This window comes from Rhinoraja longicauda, chromosome 22, assembly GCF_053455715.1.
Source record: "Rhinoraja longicauda isolate Sanriku21f chromosome 22, sRhiLon1.1, whole genome shotgun sequence".
NCBI classification, from domain to species: domain Eukaryota; kingdom Metazoa; phylum Chordata; class Chondrichthyes; order Rajiformes; family Arhynchobatidae; genus Rhinoraja; species Rhinoraja longicauda.
Window position 1 is genome coordinate 26571850 of NC_135974.1, and position 14038 is coordinate 26585887.

The window sequence follows — 14038 nt, forward strand, 5'->3', positions numbered from 1 at the left end:
TCTGCTCCAGAAATGCTCTCTGAGGAAGCATTTACCATTGATTTTTCTTTCATTGCTAATAGCAATAAAGCCTCCACCACAGAGAGTCGGCTTTTACTTATTTTAAATCATTGCCCGTAAATCTAAAGAAGTGACAGTTTGATGGAGGAGCTCAGCAGAAAATTAAATGGTGATCTTGCTGGATTCACATACTGTGCCGGCTTATACTTGACTCGGACAGATCAAGTGGGCCTTTAGTTCTTCGCAGTGAACCAGGAACAAATGGAAAAGTGGAAAGACTCTGAGTAAATTACTATGCAGTAATTGCTCTATTGTGGGTAGAACATGTATTGTCAGCACTCACTTGACAATACAAATTGAAAAGGTTGTCTTTATATTTTATTTTATGCATGGGATTATTGATTTTGAATTAATGTTCAGTTTTCTTTCCTTTATATAATGTGCCCACGTACAGAATCTTTGGTGAAACATAAGTCTTCATGTAATATTTGCACAAAAGCAACCCTTTAACTCAAAAATTGCTACTTCTTTGCAGCCTAATTGGGTTCAGGTTCGTCGATGCTGTAAAAAGAATCATGGAGATGATGTCCTAATTCATGCAGATGAGCAATCCTGGCCCCTGGTCGGTTTATTCATGAAATAGACACAATGAGCTGGAGTAACTCGGCGGGTCAGGTAGATTCGCTGGTGAAAAGAAATGACCCGAAACGTCACCTATTCTCTTTTCTCCAGAGATGCTGCCTGACCCGCTGAGTTGCTCCAGCACTTTGTGTCTACCTTCGGTATAAACCAGCATCTGGAGTTCCTTCCGACTACAAGTTTATACACAAAATGCTGGAGTAACTCAGCAGGTCAGGCAGCCTCTCAGGAGTGAAGGAATGGGCGACGTTTCGGGTCGAGACTCTTCTACAGACTGATGTCAGGGGGGCGGGACAAAGGAGGGATATAGGTGGAGACAGGAAGACAGTGGGAGATCTGGGAAGGGGGGGTGGGGGGGAGAGAGGGACAGAGGATCTATCTAAAATTGGAGAGGTTAATGTTCATACCACTGGGCTGCAAGCTGCCCAGGTGAAATATGAGGTGCTGTTCCTCCAATTTCCGGTGGGACTCACTATGGCACTGGAGGAGGCCCATGACAGAAAGGTCAGACTGGGAATGGGAGGGGGAGTTGAAGTGCTCGGCCACCGGGACATTCTCAATCCAGTGGAACTGCATAAGAAAAAAAAGATAGTGGAAGGAACATACAGTGGAAGGACCTGAATTTCTGCAAAGTAAAGTCAAGCTGAGGTCTTTGCAACTTTGCACATTGTTTTTTTCTGTCAGTAGAGGGCTAATGAACTATCTCACATAACCATCTGAGTTTTAATTAAAGCCATGCTTGAAGAAATACCCTTCTAACTCCACATAATCATCTCCCGGATAGCCACAGTGGCTCCTGCCATTTGCATGCGGTCTTGCTGAGGTTATCAGCCTTGGCCATTTTCTGGGTAGAGATAAAGCATGTTACTGAAATCGCACTCATAAAGTCATAGAGTCATGTAACATGGAAACAGGCCCATCGCCCAACACGCCCACAGCAACCAACATGTCCCATCTACACTAGTCCCACCTGCCTGTGTTTGGCCATTATCCTCTAAACCTGTTCTATCCATGTATAGAGCCATACAACCAGACCCATCTGTAACATATAAGACCCTCAGAGAGAGACATTAGTGCTAGAGGAACTCAATGGGTCAGGCAGCATCTGGGATGGGAATGAACAGGTGACATTTCGGTAAAGATCCTCAGATATTTCTGCTCCAATAGGTGCGATATGAATGGACGACTTCTCCTCAACAAATTTTCAAAACGTTTTATTTCTTCCAGACTCCATTTAATAAGATCAACTTTGATCTTTTATTTTAAGAAAACGTTGTTTATTGATTCACGGAGCAAATTCCCAGGTAAGAGGTTGCTTCAATCAGAATCAGCCTGTTGAACTGTCATGGGTGGTTTTAACTGGATGGCCCTGCAGTAGGTAGTCTAGAGTGCATTGGTATGCAGTGATTTCTAGTATTTTCCCCAGCAATGGTCATTCAGTGCATTTTTTTGTAGTACAACAATGCAAATGAGTCTGAAGAAGGGTCTCGACCCGAAATGTCACCCATTCCTTCTCTCCAGAGATGCTGCCTGTCCCGTTGAGTTACTCCAGCTTTTTGTGTCTACCTTCAATGCAAATTAATAGATGTGAGGGGAATAGTAGAATACAGAAAACCCAGATATGCCAGGCAAACGAACAGCCTGACAATTTTAATGGGTGAGTGTATGACTCTATACATGGATAGGAAAGGTTTAGAGAGATAATGGCCAAACACAGGCAGGTGGGACTAGTGTCGAAGGGACATGTTGGTCGCTGTGGGCAAGTTGGGCGATCGGCTTGTTTCCATGCTATATGACTCTATGACTTTATGAGTGCAATTTCAGTAACGTGCTTTACCTCCACCCTGAAAATGGCCAAGGCTGGGGGGGGGGAGGACAGGGACAGGGATATTCATTATTTTAATTATTCCATCCAAGCCAGTTTTCATCAAAAGATGGAAGTTAAAGTCAAGATCCATGAATTTAAACACATTGTCAGATTGACATTCTCATTTCATCTCTGTAAATGTTTAGTTTATTTTTAGTTTAATTTTAAAGCACAATTTTCTGGTATCTCTGTCCTTAAGCAAATCTCTTTTGTGCTGAAAGCTCAAAATTAAAGCCTCTAGCCAAATTTTGATATGAATGGTTATGAAATGATCATGTTTGATCGTGACACGTTTTCCATTTAATCTGCTTATTTATTTGCAGATGCTTATTATAGATTCCAAGCACTGGAAAATGCACTGAATAAAATACCAATAGAAACAGAAATCTTATGACTTCATCCCGGGAATTGCTCTTCCGTTTGTAGATCTTTCTAAAAGCCTCATCTACTTTAAATCATTGGAGCTCTATTTTATTATCTGGGAACACTTCAAATAACGGAACCTTTCCATGGCTGCTCCACTTTGCATCGTGTGAAGCACAGACTTCATGGTGTTGCAAGGTAGCAACTCTACCAGTGACCCACTGAGCCACTCACACTTCTTGCAAGTTCTAATGCCATATAAAATTTTTAAAAACATTGATTATTTCATCACACTATGAATAAATGAATGCATCAAGATTATGGTCTGACAAAATAATGAATACAAATACAGAGAGATTATTACGATGATTGCTGATATTGGATGATAACTCGTGTAGGAAGGAACTGCCGATGATGGTTTGCACCGAAGATAGACACAAAATGCTGGGTTAACTCAGCGGGACAGGCAGCATCTCTGGATAGAAGGAATGGGTGATTGTTTCAGGTCGAGACCCTTCTTCAGACTGACGTTTCGGGTTGAAACCCTTCTTTAGGGTCTTGACCCGAAACGTCATCCATTCCTTCCATCCAAAGATGCTGCCTGTCCCGCTGAGTTGACTCCAGCATTTTGTGTCTATCTTGAATGCCAAATTGAAGATTTAAGGAACATTATTCCAAATGAAGTACCAGATGATGTACCAAAATCATAAATATAATATAATATTTGACAAGAAAAAGAATGTTTCATGTTTCAATAGCTCAGAATTATATTCCCAAACATCAAGAATTTAATAGATATTTAACTCATCCAACTCTACTAGTAATTTGCAATAAAACATGACAAAAATGTTTGCATTTAAAGTAATGTGGAAGTGCTGACATTTAAAAGAGGATTGTTCAATTGAATCTTTGTCTTTGAACATACAAAAAGTTGCTGGAATTGAATTAATCTGAGATACCATTAATTATGTTTGGGTTATCAATCAATGGATTGTTGGTGATTATGACTGTTTCTTAGACCCTTCTGTGTGTAAGATGGTGGCTGGGTTCTTGACTTTACCACTGTAACTACATTCAAAAGTAGTTTATTAACTGCAAATTGCTTTAGTATAACATAAGTTTGCAAAAAAATAATGTAGATGCAACCTTCTTTACTTTCCATTAAAAATATTAAGTTCAATCTTAGAAAACATTGAAAGTTATGAGTTAGTGTATGGCATCTAGTCAGTATTATAAAGGAATGTGAAATGACAAAATTGCATTTTCAGCAATGGCACCTCATGTTAATTGGGGAATATTTGAAAAATAGCATCAATAGTAAGATGCTGCAGAGGGCAAAACAGAAATACTACAAAAACACACTGGAAATAATTACAAGACAATACAAAACAAAACGGCACGGTGGCGCAGCAGTAGAGTTGCTGCCTTACAGCGCCACAGACCCGTTTTCGATCCTGACCACGATGCTTGACTGTACGGTGTTTGTATATTCTCCCCGTGACCTGGGTGGGTTTTCTCAGGGTGCTCCGGTTTCCTCCCACACTCCAAAGACGTACAGGTTTGTAGGCTAATTGGCTTGGTAAAATTGTAAATTGTCCCTAGTGTGTGTAGGATAGTGTTAATGGGCGTGGATCGCTGGTCGGCACGGACTCGCTGGGTCGGCGGGCCTGTTTCCGCGCTGTATGTCTAAACTAAACTAAACTAAACTGTGCAGAAGGAAACTATTCACCTGCTGTGTCCACTCAAGAGGCAGCAAATGATTAACTTGGCTGTAGTTTGGAGGTTATGACTCATCAAGCAGTAACTTACAGCTACTATTTTTTAATGTGTTTGACAATTGCTTCTAACAGGCAGTTCCAGACCCACACCAGTCTGGGTGAAAACATTTCTTCCTGTGTAGGTCAGGCACCATCCATGCAGTGAGAAACAGAAGGAACTTTTCAAGTCAATAGCCTCTCATCAGAACTGGCAAATGTCAGGTGTAACAGGCTTTAAACAAGTGGAGAGGGAGAGGAAAGAGTCAGAGGTGGAATAATATTTCAAGTCTTGTTTCCACTTTGAGTGTAAGAAGGATTGAATTGCAAGTGTGTACATTTTTGGAGGATGGAATTAATGAATGAGGGAGGATGGGGGGAGGGGAGAGGAGGGGGGAAACAGAAACCTTCCAGCTGGCCACAAGGTTAATAAAACTCTGAAGTGGAAATATGTGAAAAGCAATTGTAATGTCCTTTGCTGCACTCCCAAAAGAACATGTAAAATAGCAAAGCCATGGCCAGAATAGGTAGCTGCTGTTGTGTGGCCCCTCATTAGCATTTAAATAGCTGCACAACAGAAATGTTAAGTCTGAAGTATTATTTCTCTACGGTAATGAAAGCTGGTGTCAAATGCAACACTTTTAATTAAATGCAGCTCTCGGATTGTGATGAATGGTGTTTGACATGTTCATTTTAAACCTTTATTATGAGCCATAAACTGTTTATTTCATCTAGTCCAATCCACACACAAAAAAAAAATCGTGCAGTCATTGCCTGTTTTGGACTAGACCTTTTGCAGTAAAAGCTAAAGAGAGAGAGTGACATCAATTATATGACAGGAGTGGATTGCAATGCTCAGACAGTGAGTCAAGCTACATGACTAAAACCAAGCCACCATTTCCTATAGTTTTATATCACTGCCAGAATAAACTAACAATTACCATTGTGTAAAAAATGCACCGCTCAGCCAAAGAGGGAATCAATTGAGAGAAAGCCAGACAGGGCTCAGAGACAGAGTAATGCTACAGCAATGCAGTTGTGCTGAGATTACTGATCCGTGACTGGAGGCCTCTTAATAATAATACAAGAAACAAAAGAAGCCAATTTTAAAATCGCCAGCTAACCAGTTGTGGATGAAACGACAATGCGTAAATTATATTCAGGAGAAAATACATTAAGCGTGAATGACTCTCTCAAGTTATGGACAATAATATTGAGGGAACAGGGGGAGGAAACCTCGTCCTGGAACCACCAAAGCCATTGGGTTCGCATAAAGGATAATGATCAGCAGGAGCTCATCAATTATATGTAAGAGAAGTACAATGTGGTTTTTCAGTTCTGTGGGATGCGCTATTCAGAAGAAAATGAAAGGAATTATGCAGGCTTAACCCAAATTCCTCAAAGAGGCAGTTAACAATGAACATGTTTTTTCCTTCAGGTTAATTAAAAAATTTTTGTCAAAAGAAATGGAAGACAGGCTTGCTTTTATATTGAGGGTTTGAGATTATTTTTTAAAAGTCATGTTGGTGAAAAGCATTACAGAATTGTGAAAATATTTCCTTTATAGATGAGTAAAACCAATGAAAGTGTTAGATTTCCCTCACCGTCCACTTTCTTTGAAGGTATACATTTGTTTACTGGTGCAGAACTCTGCTGGAACCATCAGAAGAGTTATAGAAGCACAGAAATCAATGGCACAGGCAAAGGATACTAAGGATACTAATAAAGGCAAAGGTCTGAAGAAGGGTCTCGACCTGAAACGTCACCCATTCCTTCTATCCAGAGATGCTGCCTGTCCCACTGAATTACTCCAGCATTTTGTGTCTATCTAAAGGATACAAGGACCATTGTATTCTTCCTACGCAATATAAATATTCTTTCCAATAAGGAACATCAGAGTAGAGCTCAGTCCTGCTCTTGTCCAGCATTGAAGTCTGCACATCGAGGATATTGAACAATGATTAGAAATTGGTATCATGGCTTCCTCTTCATCCAAATTCCTACAGTTCTCCACGTGTAGGAAGGCAGAAAAAACACGTTTTCAATGCTCCTACCCATCTTCATCATGCAACATTTTGGCTTGACTAACTGAAATATACCATACTTTATGACCTTCTCTTGTGAAATGTTAGACCCTTTAGTTTAGAAATGCAACATGGAAACAGGCCTTTCGGCCCACCAAATCCTTGAAGACCAATGATGACCCTGTTCGCACTAGTTCTATGCTATTCCACTTTCTGGTCCACTCCCAACTCCTCTAGGGGCAATTTACAGAGGCAAATTAACCTACTAATTCGCACGTCTTTGGGATGTGGGAGGAGACTGGAGCACTTGGAGGAATCCTACATGGTCACAGGGGAACATGCAACCTACACTCAGGCAGTACCTGAGGTCAGGATCGAACCCGGGACTCCGGTGTTGTGAGGCCGCAGCTCGATCAGTTGCATCATGGTGCCGCTGTGCGGCATTAATGGCAGATCCTTAAACAGAAGTGTGACAATATATTGACTTACTTTAACCGCATCAGAAATGAGCACCAATGAACTTATTTTTTTGCCTTTTTGTTTTTGAACTCAGATATGCGTTTGTGTGCGCGGGTGTATGTTTGCGTGTGTGCGCGCACTTGTTTGTGTGTGTGTGGGTGTGTGTGCTTGTGTGTGCATATGTATGATTGTGTGTGTGTGTGTGTGTATTCTTGTGCCCATCTGTCTTGGTATCACATGTGAGTTCTGTTCTTCAATTAATGCAGAAATTGAATAGCAATATTACTTTAAATCTGAAGTCATCACCATCACCTTTATATGATGCTGTGCAGTCAATGAGATGAAATATTGATCAATCTAAAATAGCGCATTTGTCCACGATTGCTCACCATGGCACTAAATTAGTTGAGATGCTTAAGTGCTATTAGCTCACAGGTCATTGACTATCCTACGCTTTTGGTTTTCACTGAGCTAGGAGATCAATTAAGGCACTTGACTCCAAGGGTTCGTAACTGGACCTTCCAATTACCACCTGTGGGGCTGGTCAATGGAAGAAGCAGTTTGCCATAGGGTACTCGACCAATAATCGGATTAAGTGTATGACGATCAGTTAGTATGTGTTCAGCCTGATACTTTAGGAAGCCACATTTGGGAGTAAGGAAGTTGGCAACCCTACACCAATACGGGACAAGGGCGGTCCCCGTACGGGACAAACTAATTTAGTCCAAAATACGGGATGTCCTGGCTAATACGGGATTGTTGGCAACCCTATCCACAATGCACAGATAAAGGGTGCAACATTTAGTGCAGGATATAACATTGAAGTCCTATCAAAGTTCAATTTACACTGGAATTTAGACGGATGAGAGGGGATCTTAGTGAAACATATAAGATTATTAAGGGGTTGGACACGTTAGAGGCAGGAAACATGTTCCCAATGTTGGGGGAGTCCAGAACCAGGGGCCACAGTTTAAGAATAAGGGGTAGGCCATTTAGAACGGAGATGAGGAAAAACGTTTTCAGTCAGAGAGTTGTAAATCTGTGGAATTCTCTGCCTCAAAGGGCAGTGGAGGCCAATTCTCTGAATGCATTCAAGAGAGAGCTAGATAGAGCTCTTAAGGATAGTGGTGTCAGGGGGTATGGGGAGAAGACAGGAACGGGGTACTGATTGAGAATGATCAGCCATGATCACATTGAATGGTGGTGCTGGCTCGAAGGGCCGAATGGCATACTCCTGCACCTATTGTCTATTATCTATTGTCTATTGTCACATAGTGGTGTCAGATCAAAACAAAGACAGTTAAGCAATCAGTCAATCTGGTTTCAGTTTGTGCGTACAACAGATCTGAATGGGAAATCTGGCAGTGTCTCTCTTGTGAAGGTAAACCCAATGTCCAGTTGAAGATGTTATTTTCAGAAATATGTGGTGGAATGATTATATGGCTGAATACGAACAAATGATATGATGGATATAAGTGGCGTTTAAAAGCTGTTATCTACTGCATGAAAATGGTAGTATTTGAATGAAGGTTACGAGGATGTTGCCAGGACTAGAGGGTGTGAGCAAGAAGGAGAGGTTGCTAGAGAGAGAGGTGTGAGCTATAGGGAGAGGGTGAGTAGGCTGGGACTCTATTCCTTGGAGCACAGGAGGATGAGGGGCGATCTTATAGAGGTGCACAAAATCATGAGAGGAATAGATCGGGTAGATGCACAGAGTCTCTTGCCCGGAGTAGGGGAATCGAGGACCAGAGGACATAGGTTCAAGGTGATGGGGAAAAGATTTAATAGGCATCCGAGGGGTAACTTTTTCACTGAAAGGGTGGTGGGTGTATGGAACAAGCTGCCAGAGGAGGTAGTTGAGGCTGGGACTATCCCATCATTTGAGAAACAGTTAGACAGGTACATGGCTAGGACAGGTTTGGAGGGATATGGACCAAGCACAGGCAAGTGGGACTAGTGTAGCTGGGACATTGTCGGCAGTGTGGGCGAGTTGGGCCGAAGGGCCTGTTGTCACACTGTGTCTCTCTATGACTCTAAACACAATCTGATTTTTGCTCAGTAATCTATGCACAATTTCCAGGTCCCATTTTCCTTTAAATAGGAATTTATTAAAAAATGTTTGTCCATATATAATATATTTCATGTGATCCCAAAGCACTTTGCACCAGATAAGTAATACTAACATAAAATTCCATATAATTGTGAAGCATTTACCTTTCACAGCTCTTTGACAAATCCAAACACCTTGCAGCAAAGTGAATACTTTGATGTTTCGGCACAAAGGTCACTTTCTGACTATGTTAAGACCGAATTTGACTGTGTCAGCCAAGGTGTTGCCTTTGGCTTTGGATCAGGGCTTCATCATATCATATCATATATATACAGCCGGAAACAGACCTTTTCGGCCCTCCAAGTCCGTGCCGCCCAGTGATCCCCGTACATTAACACTATCCTACACCCACTAGGGACAATTTTAACATTTACCCAGCCAATTAACCTACATACCTGTACGTCTTTGGAGTGCGGGAGGAAACCGAAGATCTCGGAGAAAACCCACACAGGTCACGGGGAGAACGTACAAACTCCTTACAGTGCAGCACCCGTAGTCAGGATCGAACCTGAGTCTCCGGCGCTGCATTCGCTGTAAAGCAGCAACTCTACCGCTGCGCTACCGTGCCGCCCGGCTTGAAACCAAAACTGAGTAAGATCCAAGTATGGTTGCATTAAGCCAAAACCAACGAAAGCAAGCTATGTGTTTCTCTTGTATTGATCACTGGCACCCAGGAGAGCAATCCCATCAGTTTTATTTTCCCTCTACTCCGATAACGTATTATACCTTGCATGCCCACCAATTCCCTTTGCTGTGTTTTGCCATTAATCTACATTAAGGGGTATGTTAAGGGTCTCGATCTGAAACGTCATCCATTCCTTCTCTCCAGAGATGCTGCCTGTCCCGCTGAGCTACTCCAGCGTTTTGTGTCCAACCTGTCTATGTATATTACAGTGACCACTTAACCTACTCGAAGGTATTTATTCACAAAATGCTGGAGTAACTCAGCGGGTCAGGCAGCATCTCAAGAGCGAAGGAATGTGTGACGTTTCGGATCTCGACCCGAAACGTCACAAATTCCTTCTCTCCTGAGATTCTGCCTGACTTGGTGAGTTACTCCAGCATTTTGTGAAGAAATACCTTCGATTTGTACCAGCATCTGCAGTTATTTTCTTACTTAACCTACTCGCATGTCTTTGGAAGGAAACTGAGGGAAAACCAAACAGTCAAAAAGAGATGGTGTAAACTCCGCACAAACAGCACGCAAGGTTTTTTGTTTTTTTTTAGATATACAGCGCGGAAACAGGCCCTTCGGCCCACCGGGTCCGCGCCGCCCAGCGATCCCCGCACATTAACACTATCCTACACACACTAGGGACAATTTTATATATTTTTTTACATTTGCCCAGCCAATTAACCTACATACCTGTACGTCTTTGGAGTGTGGGAGGAAACCGAAGATCTCGGAGAAAACCCACGCAGGTCACGGGGAGAACGTACAAACTCCGTACAGACGTTGTGATCGAACCTAAGTCAGCTGAACTTTGTGCCATCAATCTGCACGTATAAAACTGGTGTTTTCAATACTAAAGATCAAGCAACCTTCTATTCATTTTAAACAAATAATTAAGTGGATGAAAATAGACTTCTCAGATTATATACTAAAGCTGTTATTCAAGGATCTAAGAAAAATAAGTCATAATAAAAGCTTTGTTTAAACTCTGCTCACTGCTTATATTAAAATAATCCCAAACACATGGTCATAATTACCTGGAACATCTATGCAGTAATTAAAACTGACATGGAAAAACAGTTTTGGCATTCAAAACAGATAACATGACCATCGCAGGCAAGTGCTAAAACCAAATCAAACAAGATCTAATTAAAATGGACTCAGAAGATGGACATTGTTTTGTGAAGTGTTGCCAGCTGTATTTGAACCATTAACTCCAACCTGCATAATTATATTTCACAAATGTTAAAATTGAGCCCAAGGATAATGGAAGAAAATATTCCCCCACGGATTTTTCAACGATTGAGAGGATTTATCAGGGTGTTTGAAATGACACGATTTGGGCATTGTAACAAACTTCTTGTTATCTGTAACCTTCGGGGCAACATTTTAACAGTTAGCCTGAAGATTGAGAATATATTTGTTTTATTGTACCCTTGGAGCACATTAACTGACTAGCGTTTTACTGGAGGGGTTAAAGGATAAAGGTCACCCATTGTGGCATCACTCTGAGGCCACCAGCTTTCCATTAAAGCTGCCGGTCTGGATCTGTTCTCTTAAGTTGATGTTATATCAAATTCGTCGTAAAATAAAAACAATTAATTTCTGCAGCCAAATCAAAATTGTATTATTCTAACTGGAAATCATTATTTTTCCAAAGTAAAAAAAAAGGTCCCTTTATTTTGATGATCAATTTCTGTCTGAAATAGTTTTGCAGAACCAAATGAGGCTATTGAACTGATCGCATCCACGCTGGCCAAAACAGGAGACTATTTTGTTGACTCCGTGTTCCAGCCTTCAGTTGGCCATTAATCTACATTAAGGGGTATGTTAAGGGTCTCGATCTGAAACGTCACCCATTCCTTCTCTCCTGAGATGCTGCCTGTCCCGCTGAGCTACTCCAGCGAGATGATTAAAAATGATGTCAGGAGGTCTCAGACTCCACAGATCCTTCAGACTGATCCTTTCCCCCTCCGCCCTCTCCCCACCACTATTTTGGATGAAAATTTGTCTTTCAGCTCCCATCCAATTTTTCTCTGTGACGCTGCACTGCACTGCCGATGGAAATAGATCCTTTCACTTCACCTTATCTTGGCCTCTCAGTGTTACACAATCTCAATCCCTTTTGCTCAAAGAAGAACTACCTCAGCCTGCTCAATATATTTTCATGGCCATAATTCTCCAGCCCTTTTAACATGTGGTGGAGTTGCTGCCTTACAGTGCCAGAGGTACCGGTTTGATCCTGACTACGGGCGCTGTCTGTACGGAGTTTGTACGTTTTCCCCGTGACCTGCGTGGGTTTTCTCCAGATGCTCAGGTTTCCTCCCACATTCCAAAGACGAATACATTTGTAGGTTAATTGGCTTCTCTAAACTAAGCTCAGCTAAAATTCTTATAAATCCCCTCTGCACCTTCTCTATGGCTGCCTCGTCCTTCCTGTCATGTGGTGACTGAAAATGCACACTGTACTCTAGCTGGTTAACTATTCAAGTCATCCCATTTGCCCTCTTGCCTTCCTACCTCCCTACCCTGTTGCTCTTTGGGATTATTAAGCATGCAATCCAAGATATTTTGAAGAATTATAAAGGAAAACGGCCACGTAGGGAATGTTGTTTTTTTTTTGTTGTATTATTCATCTGCAATATATGGGCATCGGGCAGTGATGGTATGCTGCCTTCATGAGGTGACTTGGTCTACTGTTGAAGGGACTCCTACAGTTTTGTTGGTAAGGGTTCAGAACCAGCAATAATGAAGGAATGATAAATTTCCAAGTCAAGCTGTGGTGTCATCTGTAGAGTTGGTGCTCCAATGTATTGCTGCCTTAATCCTCTGGTCATAGAGGTAGAAACAAGGAACTGTGGATGCTGGTTAATACACAAAATGGCACAAAGTGCTGGAGTATCTCAGCAGGTCAGGCAGCATCTCTGGAGGACATGGATGGGTGACGTTTTGGGTCCTGATGCTGCCTGACCTACTGAGATACTCCAGCACTTGGTGTCCTTTTGGTTGTAGAGGTCATGGGTTTGGTGAGTAGCGGCAGTCACAGTGTCGGTCATACATGCTCCACAGTGCTGGAGATGGTAGGTGTGAAGGTCAAGTTGCTCATTCCTGAATGATGCTGGACTTTTTGAGTGTCAACGGAACTGTATTCATTTCAGGTAAGTGGAGAAAATGTCATTATGTTCCTGGATTGTGCCTTGTAAATGGTTGAAAAGTTTTTGGGAATTAGGAAGTGAGTCACCTGCCTCATGCCCAGCTGTTGGCATGATCCTGAAGCTGTAATAATTGTTTCTGGTCACAAGTCTTAGAATAATACAGTTGAATATCAAAGATAGATTGCATAAGATTGTTGGAGATAATCATTGCTTAGTGTTCTGAGGTATATGTTACCTCCCAATTATTAGTCCATTCCCGAATGTTATTTGGGTTTGGTTTCATTTTCTGAGGATTTGCAAATGATGTTGGCTGCTCTGCTGCCTCTGTGACGTTGCCACTTCTATCCAATGATGGACACAGCTATTAACGTAGCAGCGAAAGATTAACATGGTTCTGATGAGCTGTGCTGTGATGTTCTTGGGTTGGGATTGTTCCTCTGGATCCACATCCACCTTCCTTTGAGCAAAGCGTGACTCTCTCTAACGGAGAGATTTTTTTCCCCTCCTTTCCTGACGGGTGTCAGGGGTTATGGGGAGAAGGCAGGAGAATGGGGTTGAGAGGGAAAGATAGATCAGCCATGATTGAATAGCAGTGTAGACTTGATTCGCTGAATGGCCTAATTCTGCTCCTTTTATGACCTTATGACCTTAGGCGGCATGGTAGCGCAGCGGTAGTTGCTGCTTTACAGCGAATGCAGTGCCGGAGACTCAGGTTCGATCCTGACTACGGGTGCTGCACTGTAAGGAGTTTGTACGTTCTCCCCGTGACCTGCGTGGGTTTTCTCCGAGATCTTCGGTTTCCTCCCACACTCCAAAGACGTACAGGTATGTAGGTTAATTGGCTGGGTAAATGTAAAAAATTGTCCCTAGTGGGTGTAGGATAGTGTTAATGTACGGGGATCGCTGGGCGGCACGGACTTGGAGGGCCGAAAAGGCCTGTTTCCGGCTGTATATATATGATATGATATGATATTGCTTTTCCTCTCAAGGCTCT